Here is a 17,588-nt window from a genome sequence, read left to right on the forward strand (position 1 = left end):
AAATCGATATGTGTATGTATTTACATCAATATGTTTTCAAAAATAAAATCGAATTTGCTAATATTAAGTGATAATACTAGGATTAGTGTGAACAACTAGTTTACATGTTACTAACAGTGCCTTGGTTAAAGAGCCTGTTGCTGTTTATTTATAGCTTTGAATTCTTTCAAACCAATATTATCTTCTTAAACTTGTATGGTAGTCAGGAGGATCACTTTCTAATGTTTATTGATACATTTAGAGGGAGGGGATCTAAAGTAATGCTTTAAAATTCAGATTAGATTAATTTCTACCATTTTCTTAAATTCATGGTAGTTTCAGTAATCCCCTGGTAATTGAGGACACAAGTTATCTAAATGACTAATGTCGTCTTTATGGCTTTCAGAAAGGACAGGAGACCGATATGATGATGATGATGTTAAATGTGTTGCTTTAGGAACTTCCATTGCAAATACATGGAATTCAATAAACATAGAAGAGCATATCATGCAGTTTGTCGGTGCCTTTTCCTCCGTGTTGTCCTGGTTTGCTGTGCTGCCTCCTAGTCGCCACCATGGTTTGCTGTGCTGCCTCCTAGTCGCCACCATGGTTTGATGTGCTGCCTGGGGATGCTCAAATCTCTCAGAGAAAGGAGTACGAATGTACGGCTTCCCCACTGACACAGAGCGGAGGAAAAAATGGCTGGCTCAAGTCAGCAGGAGCAATTTCACGACCAACAGCAACAAAATATGTGATTTATATACAAACACTGCATTTGCACTTTTTCACAAAACGAAAACCACACCATTGGGAAAGCTTAATGTTTTGTTTAATACAAAAAAACAGGGAAAGGCTTGAAAAACACAGAGTTGAGACTCAGGGTGCAGGGTGAGGGTCTCAGTGCAGGTATTCAGGCTCCATTGAACCCCCCTCTGGTTCTTGTGCTGAGAGAGGGAGCAACAGACAGGAGAAAGGGTTATACACACCTATATAGCACACCTATTGCCTTGGGGAGATAACGTGTTTACTTATATAAAACAGTAGTATTAAACGTACCTTGTGTTTTCACTCTCACTTAAGTCCCTCTCCCTTTGCCATCAATCCAGAATCAGCTGGGCTGCAACATTATACAGACAGGTAATAATCAACAGAATCACAAGGACACAATATGGCTCTGCTAAAAACACTCACTCTTACACGCACCAAAGTTATATTTATCTAATATTTAACTCCCTCCACCCCCGCATACAATCCCGTTTAGAAGCCCCTCTTCTCTAATTCAACATGTTGGACGAAATGACAGAGAGAACGGAATTTACAATTAAAAGGCTGTTCAACGTGTGTTGCTAACTTGCTTCGGTATGCTAGCTTAATCTGTTATCTGTAAACGTTCCCTAAATCTACTAATTTAGGGATAATCCACTGACATCCTTTAATACACATGTTCATTTGAATCAGATGTACTGATAATATCCGCAATATACATCTTTAAACTTCTTCTTACCTTTAAAAGTCCGTCACGGACGGTCTATTATGCTGAAACTCCACAGCTCTGCCAGCCTTGGCGCTAACTTCCGGGGAACGATTGACAGGATCCACGATCCGCCATTGCTGTAAAAAAGTGGTCCATTGGAGTGAACGGAGATGTCGTAACTCTTCTATTAAATGGCTCTGGTTGTGACTACCCGATCCGTCACCCTGCCCGATCGGTTCTGCGCATGTGCGAGAGGGTCCGCCATGTTGGACAACACCAGATGGACACTTGACACAGTGGCTTTTAGCAAAGCTCAAAAAGAAAAACCGAGAGAGATGAGTTATTGTTATTACAACGTGACTTCACTATTATTTAACAACTCTTTTTATTGGGTTCTTTTATTTGGGGTTAAGTACATTGTCAGAATAAGTGAGAAATAGATTTAACTTCTGTTAGACAGCTATCATACTGAATAAATATTTACTGTGAATGTATGCAAAAATGTATGGCATATGGCTGTCTAACAGAAGTTAAATTCATTCCTCACTTATTCTGCCAATGTACTTAACCCCAACTAAAAGAACCCAATAAAAAGAGTTGTTAAATAATAGTGAAGTCACGTTGTAATAACAATAACTCATCTCTCTCGGTTTTTCTTTTTGAGCTTTGCTAAAAGCCACTGTGTCAAGTGTCCATCTGGTGTTGCCGTCCGGAGTTGTCCAACATGGCGGACCCTCTCGCACATGCGCAGAACCGATCGGGCAGGGTGACGGATCGGGTAGTGACCATAGGTAGTGACACGTGTCTCAAACAAGCCTAGTAAGGTCCGATGGAGGTCCCCCGGAAAGGGAGGGACTTCGCCTTCTAGGGCTCTGTCAAATCCATGCTATCCCCTCACACTGAAGTGAGCACTGCTGAGGGTGAGTTGTGCTAGGAATTGTGTTGCAGTTTATTACAATTGTGTGTGGTAAACCGGCCTTTAATTTGATGAAAGTGATGTATGTTGTTTAGTGTCAATTTGGGTACATTATTAACCAGTTTTTCCTTACGTTTTCACCATAAGAAATAGCATTTTGGGTGATATTTATGGTGTGGTTTTTGCGCGAAATGTACGCGGTCTGCGCCACTTTGTTTGTTTACTTGGGTTCCGGTAAAATAGTTAATAAAAAAACAGCTGCTATGTCTATCGTCTATTCCTTGACCTCTGAGTGAAACGTCACGGGGTTAAAGAATAGTGGATAGGAGAATTTAAAAGGATTTAGGAGAAGAGACTGAGTGTGCGAAAAAGTACACCTCCCACCGTTCGGGACGTGTTATTTACAATATCGGACAAGTAGATCTTTCAATTGACTTGTCCGGCGGACAAGTGACGTTTTTCGCCTCGATTTATTGACAAATTATTGATACATTCAGTTTACAAAAGGCAGAAGTCATTCGCAAATTGTACGTGTCCGCCATTGTTCGTTTAGAAATGTTAGTTTCGATTCTGCTTGTCGATTCCTAAGGAAATGCATCTCGTCGCTTTCTGTACAGTTAGACGGGGGCGGGGCAATGTCAATCACAGAGAATAGTGCAGTATAATAGTGTAAAATCAGTAAAATGCTTTGGTAAAGAGAGGTTTTAAGCTGCCTTTTAAAAATGCCTAATGTATTGGCTTCCCTAATATTGTTGGGTAACGTGTTCCACAGTTTTGGGGCGTAGTTTACAAAGGCTGCATCACTGATCTTCTTATGACTCTTTCTGGTGACCTCTAATAGACCTGCATCTGATGATCGCAGTGTTCTGGGGGGGGTGTAGTTCATTAGAGTCAGCAATGTAGCTGAGTCTTTGTACATTCTCAAACTGCACCACTTAGAACTAACTAAACAATGCAGAGATTATTTTGTATTGTATTCAATAACCGTAAGAAATGCAACAGTATGAAGTGATTTGTAAATAGGAATACAGATTTGACTTAATGTTTTCATAAATATATTTTTCTCCCAGTTTGTCATGGGACTTATTTTTACCCTCTCAAAGAACCGGAATCGAGAACCAAAAATAACCGGAATCGAAAAGCAGAACCGGAAACGTTAAAATCCAAACGATACCCAACCCGATGTGTGATGCAGTAAAATCTTACCGCTCACTTACGTTAGCGGTGTTGTAAAAACCGTGGGAAAATGTAAAAAATACGATGATGAAGAAGAAGATTCCAGTGGCCCCAATTTTTGTCCATTCTGGACAAGTGAAAAATGTATTCGGACAAGTAAATTGCCAAACTCACTTGTCCATGGACAAGTACTCTCAAATCTTTTTCTCACACTTCGGCGACTGCACTTTCACTATTGTTTCACACACACATACAGGTATTGGGCCGAGGGCGACACCGTACTTCCGGTATCCGCCATTTCACGCGGAATATCATAGTCTATTGCCTTAATCAATATAGTCAACTCTAAAATACCACATATATGCATTGGCATGATAATATTATTGTGACAAGTGGGGTATTCACCTGGTGTTTCCAGAAGATAGACGTAGATGCTGCCAAAATCGACCAAAGGCCACTTTCGAGAGTCGTTTTTCCATACATCTGCAGGCAGTGTGTAAGGGCAATCCGACAACCCACATAGCTCTAGTTTACGCTGGTAACGACCTAGAGCACAGCACACCCCTCAAGTCCAGAGATGTAATCCGAAGACATGCAGCGATTTCTTCGGTCGTTAATTCAGAAAAAAAATCTAGTGCGCTCTGCCTGGCTACGTTAGCTAGCTGTTTGTATTAGCACCTCCAGGATATTTGCACCTCCAGGAAAATGGCGTATTTATATATATATATATATATATGGCGCGCGTTGCATTGTGGGTAGCTCGTGACGTCACTGTGTGAAAGAATCCGTATTATGATGTGCCAGCGGACGTCATAAATGTGCGTCTGCTGCTGTGGGGAAACTACAGTTTTATATACAGCGGACTACAACATGGATGTATAATAAGAACGAGAGACTACTGTAAACTCATCAAGAGACTCTGCACCGTGCTCTGATGCTGTTGTTTTATACGTTATGAACGTGGACAACAGAGAACCATATTCTTCATGACCGAAGTTCGAATTGAAATAAGAAAGGAAAGTTAAACTTATGCTCATCACCCTCTCCCTCCGGTCCACATTAATACAAATTTAATATTTTGCAACTGGCTTTAATGACTGATTTAGGATTTTATTTTTTACAGCAAACAATTATTAGTACATCACCAATTATTTGGCTGGTTGGTTTGACCTTAATTCTTCGTAAATAAATTCCTATAGACAACATTTATCATAATGTGTAAGTAATACTATTATGAAAACACTGATGCTGTGTGATAACACATCTTTTAAGGCAGTCAGAATTATATATTTAAAATATTGTATCACATTTAAATGACTGTGTGAATGTAAAACAGGCCTGCTCATCCTACAGAGAATAATTGCCTGAATCTGCTGCACTTCACAGCCCCAGTGTGGCTAAAACATTATTGCAGGCTTAAATATCATACTTAAGTTCTAAATCTGCAATACCTTGTCTATTAAAATATTCGCTGTCTTAACAGTCAAATAAGTACACTGTCAGGTAGGTGTTAAGGGTAAATGTGTATGGCTGGTGAGCATAAAATAGTCATTTGCAACCACAAAAGGGACACAAACCAACTGAATTAATATCTTAGCGGTAATAATATAACAACAACAAAAAGTCTTTGTTTAATTTGTTGCAAAAACAACCTGTGCTATGACATTTCCTACTGCTTACTTAAAAAAAGTAATATTATATAAGAAAAACACATAGAAACATAGAATTATGGAAAATAAAAGTAACTTTACACATATAAAATGAACCAAAATGCATACTACATTTGAATTACAATTGTTGGACACTTAACGGCCCGTCTACACTACAGGCATCGAAAAATGCTTTCAACGTTTCGCCCATTCATTTGAATGGGGTGACGTAGAAGATTTTTAAACTTCGCCAAACTGCATTGTGGGGAGCATGGCATGGCTTTGCAAGCATCACGAGCATCTATCGGCATCAAAAGTTGAACAATGTTCAACTTTTGAGGCTCGATGCTTGGCATCAGCCAATCAAATCCCGCGTATGCAAATCTGACGGTACAAGCGCTAGCCCAGGGGTGCCCAACCAGTCGATCGCGGGGAGATTCCCAGTCGATCGCGAGATGTGTCTAAAAATAGAACAACAATATTCTGTTTTATCGTTAATGTCCTATAACATAATCTTCCCGTGCCAGAATAATGCACTTGAACGCACCAAAGCTTTGTGATTGGCCGGCGTGACCCCATGTGTGGGGGCGTGGCTGGTGGGCAGTGGGCATCGCTGACGTTCTCCGTGTCAACAGGAGTGATAAGAGGCTTCTCAATACTCAAATTTCCCCTCCTCGACTCCCCTCCTCGATACTTAGACCCTCCCACAGGAGATGCGAGCGGAGGACCGAGGAGGGGAACCGAGGAGAGAGGAGGGGAAGCAGCAGACGTTTAAAGAAATGAGAACTCCTCTCCTCTGAGCGGTCATATTAAAGCGACGTCCGTTCATTATTACGTGGCAACAGCTGCATCATCTGTCGAGTGTTTTGTCATATTTTATAATCTCTGTTTGATCAGCTGAACATTGTTCCCCCACATATTTACTTTGAATTCATTGAGAGTGCGGTATAATGAGACAATAACAGGCTGCAGATGCGGACACACACACACAAATATATTTATATAAATATATGCAATTTAAAGTATGAGAGCACTCTCATAATAACGTAACACAATCAGAGACAATGAGAGCAGGTTCTAAAATAATATCCAGGGGATGCATGCAGAGCTGTCATTGGCTGAGATAAGTCCGGCCGTGCGTCACGCCTCCACCGTTCCCGGAAATGCATCCGCGGAGGAGCCGTGGAGGAACCATCAGTGTATCCTCGGTTATAGCTCCTCCAGAGAGCCTCCTCGACGCTCGATCCTCGGTCCTCGGTGTGCATTTAGAGAAATGAGATGTCCTTCAAAATGGCGCGCTGAAATTCATTTCCGGGTCACTACCAGAGGACCGAGGAGTCGAGGAGGGGAAATTTGAGTATTGAGAAGCCTCTATAGTCTGCACACAAACAAGACCGCAATTATGGCTGAAGCAAAAAAGCCCAAAATATATAATTTTCACTCCGAGTGGGAGGATGATCATTTTTGTATCTATTCCAATTCAAAGTCCATCTGTCTCATCTGCAATGCGAGCGTGGCTTTATCGAAGAAGGGTAATTTAGGAGCGGCATTTCAAAACGGTGCACAAACGCTAAGAGACGGAATTCCCTCCTAATTCTGCCCTACGCTCCCAAAAGGGGAGGGGCCTGAAAGGACAGCTAAATGCACAGCAGTCCATTTTCACCAGGCCCAACAACAAGAGCAAGGCTGCTACCAGAGCATCTTATCGTGTCAGTCACGTTCTTGCGAAACACATGAAGTCTTTCAAAGACGGCGAAGTTGTGAAAGAAGCATTGGAGGCTGCTGACGCGCTTTTTGGGGGACAGTAAAAATAACAGTAGCATTTCAACAGGTTTTTGATATAATAAAAACTCAAGTTAGATACCGTTATTAATCAGCTGTAAGTTTGAGTTTGTTTGAACTTATTCATTATAATTATTGTACAAAATGGTATAAGAATGCAAACTTAAATTGATTATAGTCTATTATCAATTCAGGTTAAGAAACTAGTGTTGCTTGCATCCTATTTTAAAAGGCATTTATTTTTATACTCGACTAAAATGCAACAAAAAAAGGGTTTGATTCTATTAATTTTGTCTTTTTATTGCACTTTGGCAGCAGATTCCTTTGTAGCTTCAGATCTGAGTTGTCTTATTAGTAAGCCTCATTTATACTTTTGTAGCAACACTATTTTTATATAATGGCAAAGAAAGGGTTCAGAGTCTTTTCTTTTTTCCCTGTGTCATATGTGGCAGCACTGTTCATTGTTTCTTGAAAACATTACCCACTGTAGTGTGACGTGTGCATAAACTCCAACTCTGTATCAACAACACTGTTGTGTAACTTCAGTTAAATACTTGTATGTGTGTAGATTAGAAAGAGGTAAAATAAAGGATCTGCAGTATTTTATGGAGTATTAAAGGTCAGTTTTATACAAGTAGTGTGTATTTACTTGGTAGTAGGCTGTCAGTAATGGCTACACCTCTCTATTTGGACTGGTAGATCTCGGCAGACTGGCAACTTTAAAAGTAGCTCTCGGTTCAAAAAAGGTTGGGCACCCCTGCGCTAGCCAATTAAACCGCGTGTGTGCTGGGAGAGACTACGCAGGTAATTTCCTCATATTCAAAAAAATGGAGCGGTAGTGAATGACCCGGTGCTGTATGATCAGTCTCTGTTCATCTACAGGGATACAAACCGGAGGAGCGAGGCATGGAGAGAGGTGGCAGAGACAGTGGATGAAACTGGTAGGTTTTCGCCTGTTTGGGGATTTTATATCCAGTTTACTTCGTTTTAACATTGCTATTGCTTTGTATGCCGGGGGCGGACGGGAGATTCCTGATTGGTTGTTGGTCGCGAGAAATCGCCAAGCCTCAGACACGCCCAGCTTCAAGATTTTTTTGATGCCTGTAGTGTAGACGGGCCGTAATGCTTCTTTGTCACCAACAGACTCACCCAAATAATGTTACATGATCTTCTACAATGAGTGCCCTCGTCTTGTGGTAAGAGTGTTCTTTGGTATAGTGTGCATGTCAATGATTCAATACACAAATTATGATATAACAATCTTAAACCTTCTTTCACTGTCTTTAGAAACAGCCCAAACATGGAAGGCAGTTCTTCAGAGATTGGTGAGTGTTAAATGTTGTATATTATTAGAGTTAAGCAAAATGGAGACCTTGATATTGGTAACAAGTGTAGACGTGAAGTCTTTCATCCAATAAGTCTAGTGCAATTATGAACCAGTGACTTTTCAAGGAGTAATAAGTCCAAGAGCTGTCAATTAATGGTCATTCAAAAACATTTACCCCTGCTATTGGGTCATTCCAGAATTTGAGGAACATTCAGACATCAAAGCTTTTGAATAAATGAACTCTTTCTTTTATAATTTTCTGTTATGGTTTTAAGGAAAACAGGTAATACAATTGTTCTATTACGTTTTATTAGTTTCTTTTCAGAAGCGCTCAATGGTGGGCTAGAACTGTAGAAATACATTTTTAGAAAGTGATATTAACCTTTTTTTAATCTTACTTTAATTCAAACACAGTTGTGTTCATTTTGTGATAATTGTTAAGAAACATTGTTAGTTGTTGCAACCTCAATATGCTTAGTCTACTTACCTGGTAGCAATACCAAAAAGGCAATTCATATTCTGGGAAAATACAGTAATAGATTTAAAACATGTAGATTATGCATAAACATTGAATTTAACTGAAGATAATACATTTATCCGCAGCAAATGCAACCCTGTAAGTGTAGTGCAACTATATTACTCCTATGATAGTAACAGGGTTGCAAATCAATGCTTGTTAGCGTTTACAATACAACTGAAAGAGCAACTTGCAGGTTTTTTTTTATAACTAGATTTATGCTTAACCTTACATGAAAATTACAATTAAAAAAAGTTAATGCAGGATTTGATATGTTTTACGAGACATAAGGGCAGGAATTCAGAGGGAAAGGAGCCGTTTTGAGCTCTGCTACTAAAAACTGCCTTTTTTAACGTCAAACGCGTCATATTGCATCACATGGGGGAGCAACTTTCTCGGACTCCTTCTCTGCCCAATCCGCGGTAGCAGTTTGTAGTTGGTTTGAGCGGTTACATTGCATTTCACCATTTTTAATCATGATGAGCTTGTGTTTGTGCAGGTTGCACAAACTCTAGCCTGTCAGGACATCGAGTCCACAGTTTCCCTAACAGGACAAGGACCGGAGCTAGCTTTCGTTTCTGGGTGCGTTGTGCGAGGTGCATCCACCTCCCTGCAGCACATACTCTCCACAGCTGAAGCCTATCAAACAAAACGTTTATCAGGAAACCGTATTACATCTCTCTCTCCCCCCCCCTTCGCTGCTCTCTCTCTCTCTCCCTTCGTTCCTTTCTCTCCCGGGGGGAACTGTGGTGTGAGGAGAATCAGTGGAGAACAGGGCAGATGTCTTCGTGAGTGACCGGCGTTAGCTACAGTTAATGTTAGCTAACGTCAGTCACATCACATCACTGTTGATACTGATCCATAACAGAAACGAATGTGTAGTATCAACAGTCCTGCCAGTAACGTTACTATATTATCAATACTACTTTAGTTATAGCCTGATATATGATTGCTAACTTTACAATGTTGTGATGTGACTGACGTTAGCTGTCTGTAGCTAACGCCGGTCACTCACCAAGACAGCTGCCCTGTTCTCCACTGATTCTCCTCACACCAAAGCTCCATTTGTCTCCGATGGCCGTTATTTCTTCTAATCCTTGGCTGCTCCTGGTCTCTTGGACGCATAGCAGGCTCATAATTATATGGTTGTGGTCCGTCATATGCATTCGAATATACATGTTCAACCTCTTCTGTGTCAAAACTAGCATTGTAATCCATGTTTATTAATACGTTAGACTGGCCGCTCTCCCCCATGTGACGTCACAGGCGGGAGGTCACATGGGGATTTTTTTTTTATGCGGAAGTAAAAATGTCTTACAAAAACGACGCCAGATGTCACTGTAGTGTATATTTATGTATATATATTTTTAAATCTAGTGTATACATCATTTTCCTGCACATTTATTCACTGGTGTCTCTAACCTGCAAGTTGCTCTTTAATACATCAGAATCCCGAAGACGTGTCACTCTATAAAAAACGCTTATGTGCACGGCCCCTCAAGTAGCTACTATAAGCCATGTAAATAAGCAGTTCTTCTTTTCAGTCTTTATTGGTACGCCAAGCTGGCTGAATATATTAAACGGTTTTTTTATGACACTATAAATGTACAATTTATTTTACAGGATGGCGCGATCTGTCCTGTGAAAAATGGACAGAATCTCAGATGAACTCCTGGTTGAAATGCATTGGAATAAAAGAAAATTACATAATTAAAATGCAAGAGGAGGAAGTAACAGGACCAGGTCTCGCAGCTCTACAGAGGGAGTTCCTCAGCACCACAATTGAAATGAAAAGTGGCCAAATTGAACTCCTACTGTACAAACGAGATGAACTTTTAAAATCTAAACCAAACAAATTCAAAAAAGGAACTGATTTAGGTGAAAAGGAGAGAGACATTGTAAAAGGAAAGCTAGTCAACCCTGGCCAACAACCAAACCCCCCTTCACAAAAACCTTGTGAAGGAGCAGAAGGGGACAGTAGCCCTACAGAGCTGGATGATAACTTAACTTCTACAGAAGTGTCATTCTGTGACTTTCGTAACTTTGACAAGAAGGACAAAAACTGCAGATATATCAAACACAATGTGCTACCTCCAGAAACAGGAATTGAAAGCATGATTGATCCATGTCATGAATATAAGTCCCTGGAGATTGCACACAAACTAGACTCAAAAAGACTACAATCAAAGGTAGCAAGTGAGGTGTTAAGATTTGCATGTGCGTGCATGAATATGCGAAGCAATGGGACCATTCATTTTGGGATTATGGATAAAATAAGAGGTAAACATCGGCATGGTGAAATCATTGGGGTTCCTGTCAGGAGTCAAGAGGATTTTTTCGATGCACTAGACTACATTGAAAGATGCTTTAGAGGGTCAGATCAACAATGCAACGCCAGGAGTTGCATAAGGAACCCCCAATTCATTGAGGTCCTTGACAAGGAAACTAGTGAGGAAACATGGGTCATTGAGTATGATGTTGTCCCAAAGGCAAGCATTGTGAAAGACAAGCTTTTCTATGTTGGTGTCCCAAAATTCTCTGAGAAGGACAACAAAATCAAACTTGAAGAGAAAGTTCCTTATCAGAGAGTCGGAGCTAACACACCACGCATACCAGATGATGACTTTGTTCTTTTCATTCAAAGACTCAGGGAGAAAGACCAAGAGAGAGAAGAGGCAGAATCTTCAAGCAATCAAACAACTGTTGAACGTGAAGAAGGTCAAGAGAGGAAACTCTCCATCCTCTTAACATGTGGGAACACTCATATGGACAACTCCGTGTTCTACATCATAGTGACCAACAAATGTCACACCGAGCATCTCAGCCACATTAGCTTCTTGCTAAACATGAATATCTTCTGTGTGTTTGATTTTGACCCTGATTCCAAAGAATCTGGTCTTTGTGGAAAATACAAGGAGCAGAAGGCGGTAAACCTTCACTTTCTTGATAACTACGCAAATAATGATCGATTAAAACCTGCAGACTTTGTTAATTCGTTGCAGCTTTTTGAGAGACCAAGCTGGATTTTTTGCAATGGAAGAAACAACTTTCCCAAAGGAGAGAAACCCTGTGATGAAAAGACGTGGATCAAAACAAGAAAGAAGAAACTGATAACGGCAGTATCTCTCATCTGCAATGACATCCTTCCCAGGCAGTCATTTGTAGTCCTCTTCCTGCTCATGTCTCATATTGAGCAGCCACTTGTTGAGACTTTCCATCAATTCTTTGCAGAGTTGAATGGAAAGGATAATTTGACAGTAATATCTGAGTCAAAGAAAAACTACGAAAAATGGGCAAGTCTTGCGCAGGTGTCTTGTGACATGTCTTCACTCAAAGAAATCAGCATTGTTGAAATGCCACTGAGTCATGTGGACGCCACAGTTCAAAGCATTCAGCTCTCAAAGAATCAACCCGAAAGGAAATTACCTGCCTCTAACGGAGCACTTTGCTTCTTAAAGTCAGTTGAAGAGGCTATGTTAGATTCTTTGGAAATCATCAGTGTTGACCAGTGTGATGATACAAATGTGGATATCATGATTGAGGAAGAAATCCAACAAATTGAGAGAAACTTCTATCATGGTGGAAAGATAAGGTGGATCAATTTCTGGCTGTCTGACAAACAAAAGTGTGGAAATATCATAAAGAGGGATGCCTATAATGAAACAAGCACAATACTGGACAGGATTAAACAGCGTCACAAGGCCGAACGTCCCATTGAGAGTGTGAACATATATCATCAACCTGGCAGTGGTGGAAGTACAGTGGCAAGACAGATCCTCTGGAGTTGGAAAAGGAAAGTGCGATGTGCAGTGGTTAAACAGAGTAAGGAAATCACAACTGTGTGTGAACATGCAGTGAGTCTGAGAGAACATGACGAGAGAGACAAAGACAACTGTTTGCCAGTGCTCTTGCTCTTGGAGGACCGCAATGCAGATTACATACATGATCTCAGGCGGGAACTTGGAAATGTCATTGCAACCCAAAAAATAAATCCTTCAGTGTTGTGCTTTATCCTCCTTATTTGCAACAGGTCAAACAGACCAGCAAACATGTGCAGAGAATCATCATCACAAACAGTGGCAGTCAGCCATCAGCTTACAAGTGAAGAGAAGCCTTTGTTCTCAGAAAAACTTAAGAAACTCAAGCTGGACTTTGAACCAAACTTCATCCTCACATTTGTGCTGTGGAACGAAGGGTTCAATAAAAGTTACATTGAAGATTTTGTAAAAAACCTTTTACTTAAAGTTGATCATTCATCACTCACCACTCGCCTCATCAGATTTGTGTCTCTCTTGAACTACTATGTTGAAGACTCTTACCTGACTGTATCTCACTGCGAGGCATCTCTTGGCATAGCTACCAATGTTGAGAGAACTAAGTATCATGAGAAAGTTAAGTACCGTGCCTTCGTGGATCAGCTCAGTGATGAAGCTCGGATGGTTTTCATCCACCTTAATGATGAATCATCAACACACATCTCATCAATAAGGATTATTCATCCAAAATTGGCGGAGGAACTTCTGACTCAGCTGTCTGCAATTGTTCCTCAGAGTGATATTGCCATGGATCTCATCACTGACAAAGTACTTATCAATCATAGGTTTGCCAGAGACGAGTTGCTGAAGTTCATCAGGGATCTTTTCATCAAACGCAGTAAAAAGAGCAGAGGTGATTCTGTAGACACAGCTTTTTCACCCCTTATTGAGCATATCAGCACCGAAAAAGGTGGTGTACAGAAAGCTGTTGATCTCATGAAAGCTGCTTACCTAGCTTTGGGTAACGATCCATACGTTGCACATCAGCTTGCCCGGCTGCTTTACACAGAGATCAGATTTGAAGAGGCCCTTGAATGGGCAGAGGAAGCAAAATCTCTTCTTCCACTTGATTCATTTGTCCTTGATACTTTAGGACAAGTTTACAAGAAGTGGTTTTACCACTTGGTTGATACTTGTAGGACACCATCCCCTGAAAGCGACATTAAAATCATAAGCACTGCCCTCAAAGGAATCTCTGCCTTCCGGGCCTCCGAGAAATCATTGACGAAAGAGGCTGTCAACTGTTGTTCGTACTACGGGGACGTAGACGTTTGCTGCAGGCTGCTAAAATTCCTGTCAGATGTCAATGTTTTTTCAAACAATACTGGAAAATCAGAGTTGATGCAGTACTTGTTAACAGACTACATACCAGAAGATGTAAAAAAAACCTGGCAGGGGTTTCATCCTCAGTTGAAAGGATTACAAAAGAGCTTATGCAACGCACTTGAGTGCATTTCAGAAGACCTCAGCTACTTTCAACCCGACATTAGCGAAGAAGATGAAAAGCTTGATGCGAGGGATCCAGAACAAGTGTACAATCCAAAAAAATGGCTGAGAAGGAAGAGTGCTGTATATGCTGAATTCTTTTGCATTTTAGCAGATGAGAGTGACCAAGAAGCTGAAAGCGACAGTACTGACATTGCCAGTCAGGCTGAAGGGCTTACTACATTCAAAAGACAGATTAGGACCTACAAGCTTGGTGGAGGAAATTTTACATCCATCCTCTCATTTCTTTTTGACAAGAACCCACAGAAGGCAGGAAAAAAACTTGAGACAATTATTGAAATGTACCCAGAAAACCTGAGCAGTAATAGCTTGGAACCAACAGAACTTGCAAACTATATTGTTTGCCAGATAGCTCTTAACTGTACTCTACCTGGGTCCTCGAAGCTACTGTCCCTTGACAAACTTCAATATCTCAGCAAGAGATTTATTACCAAAGGGAAAAACATGTCAGGTCCAAGTGCCCTCTTCCTTCTCTCCCTTCTGTTTTGGCCTGAATCTGGCAATGAACTCAGTTCTGCTCATGCTCATGCTCAGCTCCTTTTATCAGCCATTAATGCACTGCAGAGACTCTTTGAGCAAAAAAGCCTTAATACTCGTCGGAGGAAACTGTTGACCCACTTCTTTCTGGCAAAGCCAAAAGGTCTTAACAAGTTTGTACACAAAACGGCTATCGAAGCACTGGTCAAAGGCACTCTGAGTGAACGAAACCTGAAATGGCTTGGAGGAGAAGTGTGGAAAAACGAGGAAGTTATGAAGCTACTGCAACGTGTTGAAGGATGGACAGAAAATGGAAGGTTGTTTGTGAAAGGTGGAACCAGAGACGGCAAAATCAGGGTCCATCCTCGACATTCTGCTTCCTTGCCAAATGGAAATGAACAAGTTACCTTCTACTTGGGCTTTTCATTTGATGGAGTCGTTGCCTGTGACATCCAAGTAAAGGAATAATGCTCACAATGTTAATCTGTAAATATTGGTCAAGTCTTGTGACACATTGTTCTCTGGGGTATGATTCTCAAGAAAAAGAAGCTCTGAATACAGCGGTCAAAGGAAAAATGAAAATATAAAAGATTTTCTTTTTCCAATACGGAAAACAAGTGAAAGGTTGAGTCTTAAACCGATTTAATGGGAGTATTAAGTAGTATTTAGGATATTAGTATATCTTTTTTTTCATTAGTAATTATTTTGAACATTATGTTTTGATTTTGAATACGTTTTTTTCTTTTTATGATCTACAAAGGGAAAATGATTGTACCATAATGTCTGCCTTGTGTCTTTGTACAATAAAAAGCAGACAATCGCACGATAAGATGGCTTGCAAATGTGAGATTTTAAGATCAGGACAATACAGTTGTACATAACATGTAAACATATTTCATACTCAGAATTTATCAAGCATTTTTGTTCTCTAATACATTATTGTATTTTAGCACTTGCCCTATTTTAGCACTTGTCATAATGTTCATTATGTAATTTCATCTTGAAATATAAAAGTGCTTTTTACTTTTGTATGTCATGTTAAAGCATGAAAACACAGCCTTCTTATGTTCTCTGTATCTAATAATGGAAGGATTCAGGTTAAAAAGCAAATAAGAGATCAATGGGATGTATGATACATCTTTTCTTGACCTGCCTGAAGATGTGTAACACGAACCTAACCATAGCCTGTACTCATTGTTCTGCAAGTTGCTGGACACTGAGATCCAACAAGTAAGCTGTACACTCCCTTATGAATGAGAAGACTTCTTCAAGGCTGAAAAAGGGCTACAATATGAGTTATTTAACTTTTCACTGAAAATAACGTTTTTGTTTTTGCATTGACAATTGATAGATTGTTAATACTGTATGCACATACCTATAGGCAATGTTTCATATGCAATAATGCTTCCTGTGTCATGGCTAGGGTCTGATTGTCCAAATGTGACTTCAGACAATTATTGAGCTCATCAGTTGCTGCATGAAACAAGAAATAAAGTTGTTGTTCAAAACCATGATACTTCAGTCTTGATTTAAATTCTACTTCATCTATAGTTTTACAAACATTTCCTCGTTGAATAAATACCCTTATGATCAAAAGATTACATGCTTTACTACGGAAATATACATTCCACTAATATGCACCTTTATATTATTGCAAAAGTGATCTCTATCAGTCAAAATTCACAAAAATGCACTAAATTAACAACGGTAATTTACAGGAAGTTCCTATCAAGGAGTCCCATTAAGTGTTTTCACATACATAAAATAATATTAATAATAATAAAGGGGAGACAATAGAAAGACACATTATAGTTATGATGCTGTTTATTTAAAGAACAACAATTACTATTCAGACATTGGTGCAAATATAACAAATAATATGCAGTAGTGTTTTTTAAAGAGCATCCTAAAACAAATATTTCTGGGGAAGCTTCAGTTTTTGATTTAAAGAAAAACATCTGCTGCACTATTAATAATGTATTCAATATTTCCTTAAGAGTTTTTCATTGAGTAATGTTCAGTAGTACCTGGATTAGTATACGGTTTTTTGTCCAGACATGTTGGACTGGGTTGTCATTTATTTACTAATAGCATTTATTTACCATTTCTGTCTTCATGAATCACAACCATTTAAAATCCTAATACGGTAAATCTTAATATATGACATCAGTGGTACTTACAGCTTTAACTAACCTGGTACTGGTAGGGTTCTCCTTCATGTAAGTAGTTAAATTCAAATGATCAAGTGAGGACAGCTGATGAAACAAACAGGATTAAATGGAAAAGCCATTTTACAAGCATATTTTCATCATAAACTTCCCAACAAACATTCATTCATATATGGCTCTATGATTAGACATTTGACGAAGCCATACTTACTTACTAGTTCTTTAGCTTTTAAAAAATAAAACTGTTTTAATTGAATAACTCCTCACTTTCAGTATGAAGTTATTAAATGAAAACCAAGCTTACTGGTGCTCCCACCAATCAAGAATGGAGAATACAGATTCAATGACACATACTGTACAATCTATATTAGTATTCACATAAACTGACATGCCTGAATAAAATGATGCCTCAATGCAAAAACACAAACAAGGGCCTTCACCAAACTTGCTGCAAGTTTGGGGACCTTGAGATCCAACAGCGTTTAAGCTGTGAGGGCCCCTGGCAATGAATGAGAAGACAGAAAATGGTGGGACTTGCCTCCGGCTGAAACAGGGCTACACTGAGACTCGGCCTCAGCCGGTCCCCCATGGCACCGCTACAGGGAGAAGAGAAATCTGGGTTTAAGCATCGCAGCCACCCGAAGGTTATGCAACTGTCAAATGCACTCGGCAAGTACAGACTACCAATCATTTATTTATTTTGAACGGTAAATACTCAATTCAATGCATTAGGGACTCTATCAATGGTCTCTTTATGCACCTAAGATACAAGTGATACAGTGAGTGAAGTATATAAACAAAG

The 17,588-nt window shown here is 39.8% G+C and overlaps 2 long non-coding RNA genes across 2 annotated transcripts; one reads left to right on the forward strand and one right to left on the reverse strand.

Moving 5' to 3' along the window:
• Positions 1-791: 791 nt before the first annotated feature.
• On the reverse strand, positions 792-1,763 carry LOC139434336 (uncharacterized). Its single transcript, XR_011643692.1, has 3 exons — positions 1,484-1,763; positions 1,036-1,096; positions 792-923 (listed from the first exon to the last, which is right to left on the reverse strand). It is a non-coding gene; the product is annotated as an uncharacterized lncRNA (long non-coding RNA).
• Positions 1,764-2,151: 388 nt separating this feature from the next.
• On the forward strand, positions 2,152-16,129 carry LOC117451586 (uncharacterized). Its single transcript, XR_011643634.1, has 6 exons — positions 2,152-2,373; positions 7,676-7,780; positions 7,859-7,917; positions 8,120-8,172; positions 8,264-8,301; positions 10,444-16,129. It is a non-coding gene; the product is annotated as an uncharacterized lncRNA (long non-coding RNA).
• The last annotated feature ends 1,459 nt before the right edge of the window (positions 16,130-17,588 follow it).

This window comes from Pseudochaenichthys georgianus, chromosome 8 (assembly GCF_902827115.2).
Source record: "Pseudochaenichthys georgianus chromosome 8, fPseGeo1.2, whole genome shotgun sequence".
Taxonomy (NCBI): Eukaryota; Metazoa; Chordata; class Actinopteri; order Perciformes; family Channichthyidae; genus Pseudochaenichthys; species Pseudochaenichthys georgianus.